The sequence below is a fragment of the Canis lupus genome, chromosome X (genome assembly GCF_048164855.1).
Source record: "Canis lupus baileyi chromosome X, mCanLup2.hap1, whole genome shotgun sequence".
Classification (NCBI taxonomy): Eukaryota; Metazoa; Chordata; class Mammalia; order Carnivora; family Canidae; genus Canis; species Canis lupus.
The window spans coordinates 52,743,387-52,760,941 of NC_132876.1; the positions used below are offsets into that span (position 1 = coordinate 52,743,387).

A 17,555-nucleotide genomic window follows, 5' to 3' on the forward strand; every position below is an offset into this window, starting at 1 on the left:
GTTTTTGTTTTTGTTTTTTAAGATTTTATTTATTTATTCATGAGAGACACAGAGAGAGAGAGAGGCAGAGACACAGGCAGAGGGAGAAGCAGGCTCCATGCAGGGAGTCCGATGTGGGACTCGATCCCGGGTCTCCAGGATCACACCCTGGGCTGAAGGCGGCGCTAAACCGCTGAGCCACCCGGGCTGCCCCATAATGTGTTTTTGAAAGCAAGTAACTGAGTATTCAAAAGATCTGGTCAGGTAATTATGCTACCCAGAATCCAGAAAGACTCATGATGGAGATTAACAACTGAGAACAAGGGAGTCAATCTCAGGTCAGAAATGATGGTGTTCTTTATATCTATTCAATCTATACTCCAACTCATCTGACTTGTAAATCAAGGCTGTTTTAATTTATTGTCATAATTTTGAGTGCACTTCTTGTCATAACAAATTTAAAAACAATCTCTAAGTGACTTAATTTATTCCGGAAGTGATTATCTTTTAGTAACAAGAGACCAGAGAATAACTGAGGGGCAGTGGAAAGAGATCAAAATAACACATTGCTGCTTGAGAGGTTCAGCAACTTTTACTGGCAGAAGTATTAAGACTTGCTAGGAGTCATATTTTGCATTTGGACTTTTAAAACACAGTTAAATTGATCCCCAAACATTGGGGTGTGTCTTATATAACCATCTGACTCTGAAGCTCTTCAGAAATAATCTATCCCTGAAGTATCCGGTAAAAGAGATAACACAGATAAATATTCTGCAGTTGGATGTGGGAATTATTTAACCACTGGATTACATCTTCCTCTTTTGAAAATTAACTATGTATGTCTGTTATTCAAAGACAATGTCAGGTGTTGGAAATAATATACCTGTATAAAAGTATTCACTTCTAAATACATTGTGGCTGTAGGTACTCTGTAGAAACCCCTGTCATTATCTCAAGGAAGTGTTGGTCAATCCAACTTAATGATCATAAGGATCTTTCTCTGGCTGCAAGGATTAGGGGTTCATTCAAGCAGGTATCCTATAAGGCAGTTTCTTAGTTTGCAGCAGCAGATATGTGCCCAGGGGTCATTTCATTCTATTTACTTAACACATATTACTATAAAACCAAAATTCTGCTATATTTCATGATAGCAAAGAGACACAATTTTTTTAAACTTAAAAGTGAATGTCTCAGCTGTGAGATTATAATCCATCAATAATGTGAAGGTACTTACTTTAGAACTTGGTCAGTGCTAGGGACCCAACGGGCTCTCAATGAATATTAAGATGTTTCTGATGGTGACACTTTGGATTTAAGAGGGCATAAATTGTTTCCTTGAACAAAGAAAATTTATTTGAAAAGCCATATATTTTGCAAAATACTTGTCCAAATCTGGTTAAAACTAATTTAGTGATTTATGGCAAACACCCTTGGAGCCCCTGTAGTCTCTTAAACTACCAAAATGTATGCTGGTGATATTTTGTTTCTAAAAGAGACTGGCAAGAGTTTCAGAAATAAAGCTATTCTTTAGATAGGAAACCATTTTTTTTTTTTTTTAGGAAACCAAATGTTTGTTTATTTTGAACTTAATAAATTCCTCTTTTACACATATTCCTTTTTCACAACCAATGTATTTTCCAATTTTGTCTCAGAATATTCTTTTATTTAAATATTTTTATGTATTTTATTTATTTTTTAATGTATGTTTTTTATTGGAGTTCGATTTCCCAGCATATACTAAAACACCCAGTGCTCATCCCGTCAAGTGCCCCCCTCAGTGCCCATCAGCCAATCACACCATTCCCCTGCCCACCTCCCCTTCCACTACATCTTGTTCATTTCTCAGAGTTAGAAGTCCTTCATGTTTTGTCAAACTGAGTTTTCCCACTCAGTTTCTCTCCTTTCCCCTTTAATCTCTTTCATTATTTTTTATATTCCCCATATTAGTGAAACCATATAATGATTGTCCTCTGACTGACTTACTTCACTCAGCTTAACACTCCCCAGTTCGATCCATGTCAAAACAAATGGTAGGTATCGTCGTTTCTAATGACTATTATTCTATATATATATATATATAGAATATATATATATATATATATATATATATATATATATATATCCATTCATCTTTCGATGGACACTGAGGCTCCTTCCACAGTTTGGCTATTGTGCACATTGCTGCTATAAACATTGGGGTACAGGTGTCTTGGTTTTTCACTGCATCTGTATCTTTGGGGTAAATCCCCAGCAGTGCAATTGCTGGGTCGTAGGGCAGTCCTATTATTAACTCTTTGAGGAACCTCCACACAGTTCTCTATAGTCTCCATATAGACATTCTCTGGAATGTCCAGTTCACATTCCCACCAACAGGACAAGAGGGTTCGCCTTTCTCGACATCCTCTCCAACATTTGTTATTTTCCGTGTGTTAATTTTCACCATTCTCACTGCTATGAGGTGGTATCTCATTGTGGTTTTGATTTGTATTTCCCTGATCGCCACTGATGTGGAGCATTTTCTCAAGTGCTTGAGGCCATGTGTATGCCTTCTTTGGTGACATTTCTTCTCATATCTCTTGCCCATTTCATGATTGGATTGGTTGTTTCTTTGCTGTTGAGTTTAATAAGTTCTTTATAGATCTTGGATACTAGCCCCTTATCTGATATGTTATTTTCAAATGTCTTCTCCCATTCTGTAGGTTGTCTTTTAGTTTTGTTGACTGTGTCTCTTGCTATTAAGAAGGGTTTTATCTTTATTGTGTCCCAATAGTTCATTTTGGCTTTTGTTTCCCTTGCCTTCATAGATGAATCTTGCAAGAAGTTGCTGTGGCCAATTTCAAAAAGGGTGTTGCCTCTGTTGTCCTCTAGGATTTTGATGGATTCTTGTCTCACATTTAGATCTTTCATCCATTTTGAATTTATCTTTGTGTATGGTGTAAGAGAATGGTCCGTTTTCATTCTTCTGCATGTGGATGTCCAATTTTCCTAGCACCATTTATTGAAGAGACTGTCTTTTTCCAGTGGATATTCTTACCTGCTTTGTTGAATATTAGTTGATCATAGAGTTGAGGGCCCATTTCTGGGTTCTCTATTCTGTTTCACTGATCTATGTGTCCCCTTTTGTGCCAGTACCACACTGTCTTGATGATCACAGCTTTGTAATACAACTTGAAATTGGCATTCTGATTCCCCAAGCTTTGGTTTTATTTTTCAGTATTCCCCTGGATATTTGGGGTCTTTTTTAATTCCACACAAATCTTAAAGATGATTTGTTCCAACTCACTGAGGAAAGACCAGGGAATTTAATAAGGATTGCATTGAACGTGTAAATTGCCCTTGGTAGCATAGACATTTTCACAATATTAAATCTTCCAGTCCATGAACATGGAAAGTTTTTCCATCTCTTTGTGTCTTCCTCAATTTCTTTCAGAAGTATTCTGTAGTTTTTAGATTATAGATTCTTTACCTCTTTGGTTAGGTTTATTCCTAGGTATCTTCTGCTTTTGGGTACAATTGTAAATGGGATTGATTCCTTAATTTCTCTTTCTTCAGTCTCATTGTTAGTGTATAGAAATGCCACTGATTTCTGGGCATTGATTTTGTATGCTGCCACACTGCCGAATTGCTGTATGAGTTCTAGCAATCTTGGGGTGGAGTCTTTTGGGTTTTCTAATGTACAGTATCATGTCATCTGCAAAGAGGGAGAGTTTGCCTTTTTTGTCAATTTGAATGCCTTAATTTCTTTTTGTTGTCTGATTGCCAAGGCTCGGACTTCTAGTACTATATTGAATAGCAGTGGTGAGAGTGGACATCCCTGTCGTGTTCCTGATCTTAGGGGAAAGGCTCTCAGTTTTTCCCCATGGAGAATGATATTTGCTGTGGGCTTTTTGTAGATGGCTTTTAAGATGCTGAGGAATGTTCCCTCTATCCCTATACTCTGAAGAGTTTTGATCAGGAATGGATGCTGTATTTTGTCAAATGCTTTCTCTGCATCTATTGAGAGGATCCTGTGGTTCTTGTTTTTTCTCTTGCCGATATGATCTATCACGTTGATTGCTTTACAAGTGTTGAACCAACCTTGCATCCTGGGGATAAATCCTTGGTCATGGTGAATAATCTTCCTAATGTATTGTTGGATCCTATTGGCTAGTATCTTGTTGAGAATTTTTGCATCTGTGTTCATCAGGAATATTGGTCTATAGTTCTCCTTTTTGGTGCGGTCTTTGGTTTTGGAATGATGATTCTGGCCACATAAAATGAGATTGGAAGTATTCTGACCCTTTTTGTCCTTCAGAACAGCTTTAGTTGCATTGATATTATTTCTCCTTTAAACGTTTGGTAGAATTCCCCTGGGAAGCCATCTGGCCCTGGACTTTTGTGTCTTGGGAGGTTTTTGATGATTGCTTCAATTTCCTCGCTGGTTATTTGGCTATTCAGGTTTTCTATTTCTTCCTGTTCCAGCTTTGGTAATTTGTGGCTTTCCAGAAATGCATCCATTCCTTCTAGATTTCCTAATTTATTGGTGTACAGCTGCTCATAATAGGTTTTTAAAATCATTTGTATTGCCTTGGTATTAGTTGTGATGTCTCCTCTTTCATTCATGATTTTATTAATTTGAGTCTTTTTTCTTTTTAATGACTGGCTAATTGTTTATCTATTATGTCTTTCAAAAAACCAACTCCTGGTTTTGTTGATCTGTTCTGCAGTTCTTCTTGTCTCTATTTTATTGAGTTCTGCTCGAACTAACTTCAAGTTAGTGGTCAAAGCTCAGCCACCTGCGACAGTACGAGAAGAGCATCGTCAACTACAAGCCCAAGATCGACCAGCTCGAGAGGTGATCACCAGCTCATCCAGGAGGCACTTATCTTTGACAACAAGCTCACCAACTACACCTTGGAGCATATCCGTGTGGGCTTGGAGCAGCTCCTCATCACATTGCCAGGATCATCAACAAAGTGGAGAATCAGATCCTGACCCAAGATGCCAAGGGCATCAGCCAGGAGCAGATGAATGAATGCTTTCATCCCACCCAGTGGTTGGGCCTCCTTCAACCACTTTGACCGGGATCACTCCTGCACGTTGGGTCCCGAGGAGTTCAAAGCCTGCCTCATCAGCTTGGGTTATGATATTGGCAATGACCCCCAGGGAGAGGCAGAATTTGCCCGCATCATGAGCATCGTGGATTCCAACTGCCTGGGGGTAGTGATGTTCTAGGCCTTCATCAACTTTATGTCTCGGGAGAAGGCCGACTCAGACACAGCCGACCAAGTCATGGCCTCGTTCAAGATCCTGGCTGGGGACGAGAACTACATCACCGTGGACGAGCTGCTCCAAGAGCTGCCACCCGACCAGGCTGAGTACTGCATCACACGGATGGCCCCCTACACGGGCCCCGACGCCGAGCCAGGTGCTCTGGACTTCATGTCCTTCTCCACCACGCTGTACAGCAAGAGCAACCTCTAACCCGTCCCCGGCTGGTGCCCTCATTGCCCGCTGTGCACCCCTGCCCTGTGCCCCCGCTGTCCCCCTCTCCCGCCTCTCAAGGGTTAGGTCTCCTTGCCCAGCCTCCAGCCGGGCGCCAGCTGGGACCCCACGTGGCATCGAGCCTTCCCGCCCACCAAGTGACAGTTTACAAAATTATTTTCTGCAAAAAAGAAAAAAAAGGTTATGTTAAAAAAAGTAAAAAAAAAAACCACATATTTTATTATAGAAAAAGTATTTTTTTCTCCACCAGACTTAAATGGAAAAGAGGAAAAATTAACTGCACCGAAAAGTTTTGTTTTGTTGTGACATAGGAAAATAACCAAGCACAATGTTATATTCCATACTTTTTATCGATATTTTTCTCTCTCTGTATCATCTGCTGTATTCATTTCTCCAATATCATGTCCACCTTGATGTGGGGGGGGGGAGGTCAGGGGGGATCTTGTCAGAAGGCACATTGGTGTATGTGTGTTTGCTAGCTCACTTGTCCATGAAAATATTTTATGATATTAAAGAAAATCTTTTGAAGTGGCTGTTTTTTAAGGAAGAGGGAAAAAAAAGAGTTAATAATTAACTCTCTTCTTCTGCTTGGTGTAGGTTTTATTTGCTGTTCTTTCTCCAGTTCCTTTAGATGTGAGGTTAGCTTCTGTAGTTGAGTTTATGTATAGAAGTTTCTGGAGTGAGGGGTGATAAACCTTGCCAGAGATTTTTCTGGAACTGTCCAGAAAGCCAGAAAATTCAAGAAAGAGCCAGATTAGCAGGGCTGCAGGTGGTCTACAGATCAAGATCTCTTTGCCATCTAAGGATCCAAACATCAAGACACCAGCATAATGGCTTGCCATCAGTGCTAATGTTTGATGAAGGAGCCAAGAACTATTTTTGCAGACTTTGGGCACAGAAACTTACCAGCTTAGTTCTTTCTCACAATGATGGCTGATATGCGTGTGCAGAGATCACAGTGAACCAGTAGTAAGGATTCATTTTTCATCTGGTAGTCAGTGTGGCAAAACCCAACAGCACGGAGCATATGAAAGAGTCAATATTGTTACATCTGCCAAGATATCTATACAGAGAAGCAAGAAGATAAAAACATTGAGATTTTGACTGTTGTAATCTTGGGAAAGAGGAAAGAAAATCCTAATAGTGATATAAAGTTACTGGTTAACTAAAGCACTCCTGGACTATTAAAGCTAATTAAAGTAAACATTGACAAAGAATCTGAAAGGCGTGCTCGCTTCGGCAGCACATATACTAAAATTGGAACGATACAGAGAAGATTAGCATGGCCCCTGCGCAAGGATGACACGCAAATTCGTGAAGCGTTCCATATTTTTGTGCAATTAAAAAAAAAAAAAGAATCTGAAAGGCAATTTCTTTTCCCAGTAGTCTATGAAGCAACTTATTTTCAAGATAATAAGGCATTAGTGACTAGGATACAGAATCTGATGAAGAATGCCCTTGTATTAACAGTACATTAAGATACAAGTCCTGCTCTTTTTGTGATCACAATTGAAGTAAAATAGTAACTTTCATGAAGTTCCTTATAGAATGAATAAAATTCTAGTCCAAAGTCTGTGATGATAAAATATATTTGGTTATTGAAGCTTAAGTGACATCAGGACAACAAATATTACACTATATGTTAACTGGGATTTAAATAAAAACTTGAAACAAACTAACAAAAAGTGGCAGCAGAACTTAAAGGCTCAGAGCACACAGCAAGATCTATGGGAACACTATGATTGAGGTTCCATTTCTCACACAAACAGTAGCAAAGAATAATAAAAATGATGATGTTTCTGGTCACCTGATGTGAAGATGACATTGTCCCACATGTCTTTTCCTCTCTTAAGGAACATATCAAGAACCTTGATTCATAATACTAAGATACAACTTTGATAGCTTTTGCTTGTATTTTGAAAGAACAGAAACCCAATAAGCTCAAAGTTCCAGTTATATAGGCAATGCCTATCTTAATATAATTAATCAAATTTGTTCGATATACAAGTATATAGACTGAGGACAAATTTTGCAAATTGCTCCATGAACCTATTATCAATGATATCTACTTGAATCCCCTGCTACAATGTCTAATAGGAGGCCTGGGTGCTAAAACCAGACTGATGTCAAATGAGTACTGGCATTTTTGTAGCCTAGTTAACATGGCTTATGAAAGTTCATAACTAATGATCAGAAACAACTACTCACTGTCTGCCCTCATATAAAAGCATTTGTGAAAAGATCCAATTCAATAACCTTCAGTCTCTACCCAGATAACTCCAAAATGTTCTCTGAAAAGTTCAGCATCATGATAAAATGATGCTAAGGATTTCCAAAAGCACAGTTGAATCTGGGGGATATAAGAGGATAACGTGATGGCAGTTAGTACATTAGAGGAAATGTTGGTTAATAAATTCCTAATATATCTAGAATCTGCTAAGCTCTCTTAAGCATGTGTATTTTATTGACAAAGAATCATACTAAGTGCAAGGCCTTATCAAAGACTGTAAGGAAGTAGAAGACTTATGTAAAACCTTGAAATCCAGTATCTTACTTTTTGTTGATGGAGAACATAGAGAATGAAATGTCCATAGATCTATGAAACTAGATATTCTGTTTGGTGATATTTCCCTTGTTATTGGTAAAGAATTTAACAAATAACTAGAGATAGTATTAAATATGTTGCAGCAGCAAAGAAAGGTGCAAGATGGCAGAAGAGTAGGGTCCCCAAGTCACCTGTCCCCACCAACTTACCTAGATAACTTTCAAATCATCCTGAAAACCTATGAATTCAGCCTGAGACTTAAAGAGAGAACAGCTGGAATGCTACAGTGAGAAGAGCTCACACTTCTATCAAGGTAGGAAGATGGAAAAAATAAAGAAATAAAAGAGCATCCAAGGGGGAGCCCCCCTCTCCCTCCCCCTCCCCAAGCCGAGAGGAGCCGGGCTAAGGCCAGGTGGCAAGTACTTCCAGGACAGGAAAGCCCAGTCCTGGAGAAGCAGGAACTTTACCAATCTTCCTGGATGGAAAGGCACTCGCAGGGAACTCAGGCATGATCCCAGGAGGGACAGATGCCCTCAGGCTCCCAGGGGCACTAACAAAGGAACTGTGCCCCAGGGGAGAGCGCACCATACTCTGTGGGCCGAGCTCCCTAAAGGGCAGCAGCGCGCCTCTGGAAGGGCCCGGGGAGCAGTGTGGGCGGTGGCTCAGGCAGTGGCTCTGAGTGGAGGGGGCTGCGCTGCCCTGGGAGCGAGATTCCAGCAATGCAGGCCCTGGAGCCCAGGGCGCCGAGGTACAGAGCCCAGGATCAGCGCTCCCCCCGAGACAGGCAGAGGCCGGGAAGACACAGGAGAGCAAGGACACTCCTATCACCACCGGGAGCCCCGAGCTGTGCAGATCAGCGGACCCCACCCCCGGAGCATCCAGGCCCCTGCAGACAGGGAACTGCAGTAGTTAGTGTGGGAACTGACTCCAGGGCTGGGAGGGTGGCTGCCACCACTGTTGTTGTTCCTCCTGGTGTCACCTTGTACCTGGGACTGAGCAAGGGTTTCACAGGATAAACAGATAACACTGAGCCCTGTACCTGGCATGGGGGTGGGGAGCTCCCAAAGGTCCACACACCTAAGAATCAGCACAGCAGACCCCTCCCCCAGAAGACAAGCTGGAAGGACAGGGAAAAAGCAAGTTATTGACCAAGCAGCGGGGAAAACTTCCAGGGGAAGTCGAGGGATTTACAGTATATAGAATCAGAGGATACTACCCCTTATTTTTTATTTTCTGTTGTTTACCCCCGCATTTTATTTTTTATTTTTCTATATTTTTCTACTTTTTCCAGGACAGCTTGTTTGTGGCCACTCTGCACTGAGCAAAATGACTAGAAGGATAAAAACACCACAAAAGAAAAAATCAGAAACAGTCCTCTCTCCCACAGAGTTACAAAATTTGGATTACAATTCAATGTCAGAAAGCCAATTCAGAAGCACAATCATAAAGCTACCGGTGACTCTAGAAAAAAAGCATAAAGGATTCAAGAGACTTCATGACTGCATAATTTAGATCTAATCATGCAGAAATTAAAAATCAATTAAATGAGATGCAATACAAACTAGAGGTCTTAACGATGAGGATTTACGAAGTAGAAGAACAAGTGAGTGACATACAAAACAAGTTAATGGCAAGGAAGGAAGCTGAGGAAAAAAGAGAAAAACAATTAAAAGATCATGAGGATAGGTTAAGGGAAATAAATGACAGCCTCAGAAGGAAAAATCTACGTTTAATTGGGGTTGCAGAGGGCCCCGAAAGAGACAGAGGACCAGAAAGTGTATTTAAACAAATCATAGGGGGATCCCTGGGTGGCGCAGCGGTTTAGCGCCTGCCTTTGGCTCAGGGTGCGATCCTGGCAGACCTGGGATCGAATCTCACATCGGGCTCTCGGTGCATGGAGCCTGCTTCTCCCTCTGCCTATGTCTCTGCCTCTCTCTCTCTCTCTCTCTCTGTGTGACTATCCTGAATAAAAAAAAAATTAAAAAATATATATATATTAAACAAATCATAGCTGAGAACTTCCCAAACTTGGGAAGGGAAACAAGCATTCAGATCTGGAGATAGAGAGATTCCCCACCCCCTAAAATCAATAAAAACAGTTCAACACCACCACATTTAAGAGTGAAACTTACGAATTCCAAAGATAAAGAGAAGATCATTAAAGCAACAAGAGACAAGCGATCCCTAAACTTTATGGAGAGAAGTATTATGTTAAGGGCAGACCTCTCCACAGAGACCTGGCAGGCCAGAAAAGGCTGGCAGGATAAATTTAGGGTCCCAAATGAGAAGAAAATACAGCCAAGAATACTTTATCCAGCAAGACTCTCATTCAGAATAGAAGGAGAGATAAAGAGCTTCCAAGATAGGCAGAAACTAAAAGAATATGTGACCACCAAACCAGCTCTACAAGAAATACTAAGGGGGATTCTGTAATAGAAAGAGGAGATTCAAGAGAACAATCCACCAAAACAGGGACTGAATAGGTTCATGATGGCACTAAATTCATATCCTTCAATAGTAACTCTGAACGTGAATGGGCTTAATGACCCCATCAAAAGGTGCAGGGTTTCAGACTGTATAAAAAAGCAAGACTCATGCATTTGCTGTCTACAAGAGACTCATTTTAGACAAGAGGACACCTACAGCCTGAAAATAAAAGATAGGAGAACCACTTACCATTCAAATGGTCCTCAAAAGAAAACAGGAGTAGCCATTCATATATCAAATAAATTAAAGTTTATCCCAAAAACTGTAGTAAGAGATGAAGGGGGACATTATATACTACTTAAAGAATCTATCCAACAAAAGGACCTAACAATCATCAATATTTATGCCCCGAATGTGGGAGCTGCCAAGTATATCAATCAATTAATAACCAAAGTTAAGACATACTTAGATAATAACACACTTATACTTGAAGACTTGAACACAGTGCTTTCTACAATCGACAGATCTTCTAAGCACAACATCTCCAAAGAAACAAGAACTTTAAATGATACACTAGACCAGAAAGATTTCACAAATATTTACTGAACTTTACATCCAAACACAACTGAATACACAGTCTTCTCAAGTGCACATGGAACTTTCTCCAGAATAGACCACATACTGGGTCACAAATCAGGTCTCAACTGATAAAAGAAGATTGGGATCATCCCCTGCTTATTTTCAGACCATAATGCTTTGAAACTGGAACTAAATCGCAAGAAGTTTGGAAGGATTTCAAACACGTGGAGGTTAAGGACCATCCAGCTATAAGATGAAAGGGTCAGCAGGGAAATTAGAGAAAAATTAAAAAAGATTCATGGAAACTAGTGAGAATGAAGATACAACCATTCAAAATCTTTGGGATACAGCAAAAGCAGTCCTGAGGGGGAAATGCACCATAATACCAGCATCCATCCAAAAACTGGAAAGAACTCAAATACAAAAGCTAACCTTGTACATAAAGGAACTGGAGAAAGAACAGCAAATAAAACATACACAAAGCAGAAGAACACAGTTAATTAAGATTCGAGCAGAACTCAATGAAATAGAGACCAGAAGAATAGTGGAACAGATCAACAAAACCAGGAGTTGCTTCTTTGAAAGAATTAATCAGATGGATAAACCATTAGCCAGCCTTATTAAAAAGAAGAGAGAAAAGACTCACATTAATGAAATCATGAATGAGAAAGGAGAGATCACCACCAATACCAAGGAAATACAAATGATTTTAAAAACAATATACACCAAAAAATTAGGCAATCTAGAAGAAATGGATGTATTTCTGGAAAACCACAAACTACCAAAACTGGAAGAGGAAGAAATAGAAAATCTGAACAGGCTGATAACCAGGGAGGAAATTGTAGCAGTCATCAAAAACCTCCCATACACAAAAGTCCAGGGCCAGGTGGCTTCCCAGGGAAATGCTATCAAACGTTTAAAGAAGAAACCATACCTATTCTACTAAAGCTGTTCAGGAAGATAGAAAGAGATGGAATACTCCCAAACTCGTTCTATGAGGCCAGCATCACCTTAATTCCAAAAGCAGACAAAGACTCCACCCTAAAGGGAATATAGAGCAATATCCCTGATGAAAACAGATGCAAAAATTCTCAACAAGATACCAGCAAATAGGATCCAACAATACATTAAGAAGATTATTCACCACGACCAAGTGGGATTTATCCCTGGGACACAAGGCTGGTTCAACACTCGTAAAACAATCAATGTGATTCATCATATCAGCAAGAGAAAAAACAAGAACCATATGATCCTCTCAATAGATGCAGAGAAAGCATTTGACAAAAGACAGCATCCATTCCTGATCAAAACTCTTTGGAGTGTAGGGATAGGGGGAACATTCTTCAGCGTCTTAAAAGCCATCTATGAAAAGCCCACAGTAAATATCATTTTCAATGGGGAGACACTGGGAGCCTTTCCCCTAAGATCAGGAACAAGACAGGGATGTCCACTTGTACCACTGCTACTCAGCATAGTACTAGAAATCCAAGCCTCAGCAATCAGGCATCAAAAAGAAATTAAGGCATTCAAATTGGCAAAGAAGAAGTCAAACTCCTCCTCTTTGCAGATGACATGATACTTTCCATAAAAAAAACAAAAGACTCCCCCGCAAGATTGCTAGAACTCATACAGCAATTCGGCAGTGTGGCAAGATCAATGCCCAGAAGTCAGTGGTATTTCTATACACTAAAAATGAGCCTGAAGAAAGAGAAATTAAGGAGTCAATCCCATTTACAATGTCACCCAAAAGCATAAGATACCTAGGAATAAACCTAACCAAAGAGGGAAAGGATCTATACCCTAAACACTACAGAACACTTCTGAAAGAAATTGGGGAAGACACAAAAACCGGGAAAAATATTCCATGCTCATGGATTGGAAGAATTAATATTGTGAAAATGTCAATGTTACCCAGGGCAATTTACACATATGGTGCAAACCCTATCAAAATACCATGGACTTTCTTCAGATATTTGGAACAAATCATCTTAAGATTTGTGTGGAATCAGAAAAGACCCTGAATAGCCAGGGGAATATTAAAAAAAATCATAGCTGGGGGGCATCACAATGCCAGATTATAGATTGTACTACAAAGCTGTTGTCATCAAGACAGTGTGGTACTGGAACAAAAATAGGCACATAGACGAATGGAACAGAATAGAGAATCCAGAAGTGGACCCTCAACTTAATGGTCAACTAATATTCGACAAAGCAGGAAAGACTATCCACTGGAAGAAAGACAGTCTCTTCAATAAATGCTGCTGGAAAAATTGGACATCCACTTTCAGAAGAATGAAACTAGACCATTCTCTTACACCATACACAAAAATAAACTCAAAATGGATGAAATATCTAAATGTAAGACAAGATTCCATCAAAATCCCAGAGGAGAACACAGGCAACACCCTTTTTGAACTTGGCCACAGCAACTTCTTGCAAGATACATCCATGAAGGCAAGAGAAACAAAAGCAAAATGAACTATTGGGACTTCATCAAGACAAGAACCTTCTGCACAACAAAAGAAACTGTCAACAAAACTCAAAGACAACCTACAGATTGGGAGAAGATATTTGCAAATGACGTATCAGATAAAGGGCTAGTATCCAAGATCTATAAAGAACTTATGAAACTCAACAGCAAAGAAACACACAATCCAATCATGAAATGGGCAAAAGACATGAACAGAAATTTCACAGAGGAAAACATAGACATGGCCATCAAGCACATGAGAAAATTCCATCCACGTCAAAGCAAATGGTGGTGGGTATTTGTCATTTCTAATGGTTGAGTAATATTCCACTGTATACATATACCATATCTTCTTTATTCATTCATCTTTCGAAGGACACTGAGGCTCCTTCTACAGTTTGGCTATAGTGAACATTGCTGCTATAAACATTGGGGTGCAGGTGTCCTGGCGATTCACTGTATCTGTATCTTTGGGGTAAATCCTCAGCAGTGCAATTGCTGGGTCGTAGGGCAGATCTATTTTTAACTCTTTGAGGAACCTCCACACAATTTTCCAGTTTGGCTGCACCAATTCACATTCCCATCAACAGTGCAAGAGGGTTCCCCTTTCTCCACATCTTCTCGAACATTTGTTGTTTCCTGCTTTGTTCATTTTCCCCATTCTCACTGGTGTGAGGTGGTATCTCATTGTGGTTTGATTTGTATTTCCCTGATGGCAAGTGATGCGGAGCATTTTCTCATGTGCTTGTTGGCCATGTCTATGTCTTCCTCTGTGAGATTTCTGTTCATGTCTTTTGTTGGGCTTGGTTCTTAACGTATAAAAGACATATGAAGGAAATATAGTAGGGAATCTGAAAAAAAAAGAGAGGAAAGTCAAACAAGATGGAATTATTCTGAGAAAAGAAAGTTACTGTCCAACAGTACGGACTTCTCTTTGAAAATATTCATGGAAAAAGTGAAGTTTTGAAATCTTCTACTTGGGAAAGTGTTTTTAGAAATGCTTCCTTCCAGTTTCATGTTTTGGTATTAGAGCTCCTTAGAGTTTGTTTTCCTTTCCTTTTAACATGGACATGCATGCCCCAATCATGAAAATGCATATCCTATCAGGGTTTTAAAGAATCTATTTTGAAGAATTTTGAATCATGATTATGAAAAGTATTTGTTTATATTCTCTTTTTAGGTCTTTGTGAAGAAGTATCCACTGATAAAGAAATATTTGGGTTCCATGGGATTCCTGACTGGTTCAGTTAGTAGAACACGTGACGCTTACATTTATTTGTAAGTTTGAGCCCCACATTGGGTGTTAGAGATTGCATAAAATCTTTAAAAAATTAGAAAGGGAAATATTTGGTTTTCAAACAAAAGGCATTATAAGCATACTGAGTTTTATTACAACTGACAAATCCCACTAGGTTTTTATAACACTTCCAACACTTGTTTCCTTACACTTTAATTTTTAGTATTTTTTTATCTTAAAGGAAAGACACTCTTGGTTATAATTTGACAAGTCGACCTGTCTTCTCATTTTTTCTGTATTGTTTAGCTGCAGAGGGTGGATAAAATTGAACAAGGTTAAGAGAGATAATTTCTTGCTAAAAGTAACTAATTCTGCATCATTTCCCATTAAGCTAAGAATTAAATGGAAGAGTAAATCAGAATTTTTCCACGCTGTTAGGGAAGCATTGAATTTTAACTGAATGTCAGATTGTTAAAGGTAACAAAGATAGAGTATATACAGAGCCACTTGAAAAGATTAATGATTCTATTCTAATTATGCCAATTTATTTTTTAAATGAAAGTATTCTCCTGCAATTATTTTGATAAATCCTCTTAAAACTCTTCTTCTTGCTCCACAGTTAGTATCTATCCCATTGGTAGCTAGTGTAGGCAGTTGCCAGAATAATCTTTATATTCAGTCAATAAGAAGTTCATAATTTTGAAAGTGACCACATAAAGGATGAGATCACCTACTTCCCTTGAGGAGTTAGGATAATTGCTTGTTTTCAAAAGTGTTTGACTAATAAGAATTTGTGAAGGTAAGTGCCATCCTTAAAATTCTTCTAATGTCTGACATCTTTATATCTTGCTCTTTGCTGCTGTATTTTGATTGTCTAAATTTTATGCTGCTATTCTTTGAGTTAGTAGGTTGAAGTCTATTTTTTAGATAGGCATACTTAGTTGAAATAGTCACCATGTCATTTAATGTTTTGTTTTCTAAGAATAAAAGCTATTTATTTGCTTATCCATTTAAGTATTTCTGAAACTCATATGACTTATGGCTATTTAAGCTACTCAAAGGTAACTGTTTTGCCTCCAGAAATAAGTGTTGCCTTGAATCAATATAACACTCTGGTTAGTGTCTTGCTCTTAGAAATCACTTGGATAGTACAATCCATATTCATATTTTAGCATCTTATCCATAAAATAATCAGAGCATTTTTGTTAAATATTTTGCTGAAATCAAAATACTACGTATGTGAACAATGTGTGTTCTTGACAATCCTAATTCCAGAGAAACTCTTTTCTCCATTGTTTCCTTAATTGCCTATGAGGTCAATTATTAAACAAGCCAAAATTTATCATATGTTTTGCTTTGGGAACACTGAAACTTCAGGCATATTTCTTGAAATTGTAGTCTCCCTTAATTTTTTCTTCCCAGTGTGCTAGTTCTGTGAAAACGATTAGAAAGTATCATCTGTATCCTCCCTGTTTCCAAACAGGTTGTATGAGATTCCCATTTAGTTATTTTGTTGTTTCACCTCACCATGCTTCTTCCTCTAAATTCATAGATATTTTTCCATTCTATATTTTTGCAACATCTTACACTTTTGACTTTTAAAACCTATTTTTGAACAGATTATCTTTAATTATAATTTTTCACTGAATACCATGCCATCAAGCCTCAGTGATGCTTACTCAAATCTATTTAACCTCTTTGTGTGAGAATCTCTAGATGCTTTCATTTGTCACTCATACTCTCACTATTGGTAGAAGACAGCTGAAGCTAAAACTAGGACTCCCAAATATCTTCCTTATTGTATTTTAATGATAATTACTGAGATGTATGTATATACCACATCTTCTTTCTCCATTCATCTGTTGAAGGGCAGCATGGCTCATTCCACAGTTTGGTTATTGTAGACATTGCTGCTATGAACATTGGGGTGCAGGTGTCCCGGCATTTCACTGCATCAGTATCTTCGGGGTAAATACCGAGTAGCGCAATTGCTGGGTCATAGGGTAGCTCTATTTTTAAATTCTTGAGGAACCTCCACACTGTTTTCCAGAGTTAATGCCAACTAAATCTATGACACACAAAGAACTTATAATCTTTGGATGTCTCTTAATAGCTTGATTCTAGTTTAACTTGATGGATGAATAAGATAAAATAATTTTTCTTTGAGTTATTTTAGTTAAGAAAACCATTTAATAATATGTGTGGGTATGAATAGTGGAAGCCTGGGTAGGGAGAATGTAGGGGGAGGCTCATTTGATGGAATCAATGAAGTGCATGACTTATGAACTGAACTCCGATTTACAAAACCATTAACATTTGAGTTGGAGACAATGTAGTGGTCACCGAGATTAGTGGTTCTCATCCCAAATCTATTAAATTAGACTTGATGGGGGATGGGGCAGCTGGTCCAGGATCAAAGTTTGGGAAGTCCTGACTGCATCCATCCTCTATGCACTGCAGGAATCCCCTCTGCAATGTCCCTAGTATACTGCCACCTACTGTAAACACTTCCAGTGACAAGGAACTTAATGGCTTCTGAAGGCAATACATTTCACTGCTTAAAGCTCTAATTGCTAATCAAATTCAAGTAGACAAGCATATTTTGAGAGTCTACTATGTTCCAGGCACTTTATATACATTATTTCTAATTCTCATAGTAACTCTATTGAAAAGGTCCTTTTGCCTTTATTTGTGTATTAGGAAAATGAAGCTCTGAGAATGGCTTATCCAAATTTATACAACTTAGTGATAGAACTGAGACTGAAATCTTTTACTGCCTGAGGCAAACATTTTCCTGTTTAAGTCTTTAAAATCCAGGGATCCCTGGGTGGCCC

General features: G+C 38.9%; 1 non-coding gene across 1 annotated transcript; it reads left to right on the forward strand.

The window, feature by feature from the left end:
• Window positions 1–6,690: 6,690 nt before the first annotated feature.
• Window positions 6,691–6,797, forward strand: LOC140628989 (U6 spliceosomal RNA). The gene has a single exon (XR_012026878.1). It is a non-coding gene; the product is annotated as a U6 spliceosomal RNA (small nuclear RNA).
• Window positions 6,798–17,555: the final 10,758 nt, after the last annotated feature.